At 40.8% G+C, this 3493-nt stretch overlaps 1 pseudogene; it reads left to right on the top strand.

Annotated features, from left to right (window-relative positions):
* The first annotated feature begins 1918 nt into the window (after positions 1–1918).
* LOC105483646 (serine hydrolase RBBP9 pseudogene) lies at positions 1919–2988 on the top strand (annotated as a pseudogene).
* Positions 2989–3493: the final 505 nt, after the last annotated feature.

Genomic DNA, 3493 nt, shown 5'->3' on the forward strand with positions numbered 1-3493 from the left:
TGGGGTACCCAGGTAAAAAATGGGATTGGGTTATAAACCCAACTTAGGGGAGTTAGAGTCTCTCCTAAGACAGAGTGGGTTAGAGACCCCTCTTAATAAAAAGCAAGCATGCTTGACTGACCTTGGGTTAGAGGCCTAACTTAGAAGGGCTAGAGTCCCTCGTAAGATTCAGTGGGGATAGAGGTCCCTCTCAGTACATTTTCTTTTGGCTAAGAACGGGTTTGGCACTAAGGGATGTTAACTGCTATTCTCTTTGGAATAATCTGCCTTGCACTCCTTGCTAACAGCTGTGGGCAATAGGATTAGGCATGTACAGGATGGTGGGACATGGGGAACTTTTTCCTCACTAAAAGGGGAAACTTGAGAGCTGATGGGACTGTTGGAAATAATCCCTTCATGACCAACAAGGAGCTCCCTAAACTTTTGATTTGGTGTTGCTGCAATGGGTGTGTCTTTCTCTGGCTTCCCTGAGCTCTTCACCTTCCCCACCCTGCCACAGGCTATACGTTTCTTTCTCTCCTTTCTCTTTCCTATCTTTTCTTTTACTCAGGGTGACCATCTTGTCCAGAGTGCACAAGTTGAAACTCCTGGTCAGAGATTAGTTTAACAATTATGGGGCCCAACTGGGGGCAAGTTTGAGCTTTGCCAGATTAATATTGGGTGCTAAGCAGAGTGGCTAATGTCTATGTCTTTTCACAAGTATTTTGCTCTGGCCAGAATGGAAAAAGATAATTTCACTTTGTGTTGCAGCTTGGCCCCCAGGGCTATGGTACAGCAAGCCAGGTCACTAGGGCCACTCAGGGAAAAGAAATCCAGAAGCCTGTCATGCTGGCAAAAGGGTAAGAATTTCTTACCAGATTGGGTTTATAACCCAATCCCATTTTTAACCTGGGTACCCCACCACTTGCCCAAAGTCAGATTTCTGGCCCCACTCTACCCCTCTCTCTGTGCAAATTGGTTGAATGAATGGCAAAATCACTGTTTATCTCCTCTGTAAAGTTTTTGCTTAATGGAGAAAAGGATTTTTGAGGATAATCTTAAGCTCCAGTGAATCTGGTGTGCTTTATGTGTTTTTCTATATTGTTCTGTCATAATGAGGGGTACTTTAGAATAGAATGTGTGACTAGGATCCCATAAACCCACTTTTCAAGATGGTCCAGGAAACTGGTCAGTCATGTCCTTGGGAGCTTGACTTTGTAATCACTTGGCTATGCTTTCTCATTTCACAATGGCAACCCAGGTTTAGGGCCTAATTCCTGACTTAGGGAATGAATCCTTTACTTTCTGTCTGTCTGCATATTTATATGTGTTGTCTATGTAATGTTTATATACAAGAGAGCTTTGATAAATTGGTTTAATAATAATAAATGCTTAAATAAAATATTTTGTCAGAAAAGTAAAAAGATTAATGCCTTTTATTTAGTTCATGTGACTTAAGTAATACTTTGGAAAAAGACAGTCTTAAAAATTATTGGCAAAATAAAAATATCTTCAAAAATGTAAATATTTGGTCTAAATTATGCAGGTGAGATATTAGGTTTGCTAAATGCTTTAAGGTCATAAACTGCATCTTTGACTTTTAAAAATTATTCAATTTACCTATTTCAGAGCATTAAATTGCAAATAAAAGCTGGGGGCATGTTGAATTAGCCATGCCCCCTAACTATGCAAAGAAGGTTATAAAGAAAATATATTTTATATAAGAAAGGATCTCTCATGGTACACCCTTGGCCTAAAGTAAAATAACTTGTTGTTAAAAAAAAAATAAATGTTTAGGACAAGTCAAAAAGTCTTAGCATGTTGCAAATGGTCTATGTCATAAAAGAATTTATAAAAAGTAATTTATACAAGAAATATTGCACAATTTAAAGGTGAGTAGGCTTCCTTAATGCTTCATAAAATGCCAGTATGGCTGCTGGACCCGTGCTGAGGGGACTCTGGCCTCGCTGCACTCATGGCTTCTCCTAGCAAGGCAGTGATTGTTCCCGGGAATGGAGGCGGGGATGTGACCACCCACGGCTGGTATGGCTGGGTGAAGAAGGAGCTGGAGAAGATACCTGGTTTCCAGTGTTTGGCTAAAAACATGCCCGACCCAATTACAGCATGAGAGAGCATCTGGTTGCCCTTCATGGAGACAGAGCTGCACTGTGATGAGAAGACCATCATTATCGGCCACGGTTCTAGGGCCATCGCAGCCATGAGGTATGCAGAAACACATCGAGTATATGCTATTGTATTAGTGTCTGCGTACACATCAGACTTGGGGGATGAAAATGAGCGTGCAAGTGGATACTTCACTCGCCCCTGGCAGTGGGAGAAGATCAAGGCCAACTGCCCTTACGTTGTGCAGTTTGGCTCCACTGACGACCCATTCCTTCCCTGGAAGGAACAACAAGAAGTGGCCGATAGGTTGGAAACCAAATTGCACAAATTCACTGACCGTGGCCACTTTCAGAACACAGAGTTTCATGAACTGATTACTGTGGTAAAGTCTTTGCTGAAAGTACCAGCATAGACTGTATGACTTTTGCTATTTCGCATCCCAATATAGGGGTAGAATAATATCTACTAACAGCCGATTACTAGACACATGAAACATCCAGTTAAGTTCCAAAAGTGCCTGAAAAACAAACACAAGTTTCAATGTTCAATCTAAGTTACAAATAGCGTTTCCATTTTCCATAGACTCTAAAACTCCCCAAATTGCTGTGAGCTACCACAGTATTTTCCTCATTTGGTAAGAAACGTAAGGACAGCTTAACTGCCCTTCTCTAACCAAAGTAAGTCAAAAATAGCACCCAGGTTTCCTGATTCCTACTCCTGAGTAAAACGAAATAGGTTTTATGTATGTTGCAGGTGTCGCACACTTTGCCTCTTTGAAATCAAACTTTTCTATTTCACTGGGGAAAGAAAACATGACTGAAAATCCAGAGTGTTAGCTTAGAGCTCAAAATACTAGCTGCTGTTTCAAGCTGGCCCCGGACATTAAACCCAGACTAGGGCCTACACCTCTGACACTTGCCCCTGAGTCCTTCAGACATGTTGAGAGAGACTGAGACAGGAGTCTTCCAGAGTCAGGAAGGAAGGAGAAGCACAGCAATATACATACATAATATACGTACGACTGACTAGATTTGTTTGAGACAAGAGTGGTGGGATCAGGGCCATATGGAGAGCTCATGGCCTGTCTAAATTGTTGCTATGTGGAAATTGGGCAGAGTGTTACCAATTTTCTGATTTTTTGTGTGGAAAAAAAGGTCCAAATTATGGTTTTTAAATTTGGGGACTATATATATATACATACACACACATACACATACAATCCATATACATATGAGTATGTAAGTTGGCAGTAAGAGTATACATCAAAAAATTTACAAATACTGCAAGACAAATAAAATCCAAGCCATCCATTTGTGACTACAGTCATAAGCATTAACTTAGCCAGGGGCTTTTAGATAATTATCTGTGAAGTCTGAGAAAAGACTAAGAT

This window comes from Macaca nemestrina, chromosome X, assembly GCF_043159975.1.
Source record: "Macaca nemestrina isolate mMacNem1 chromosome X, mMacNem.hap1, whole genome shotgun sequence".
NCBI classification, from domain to species: domain Eukaryota; kingdom Metazoa; phylum Chordata; class Mammalia; order Primates; family Cercopithecidae; genus Macaca; species Macaca nemestrina.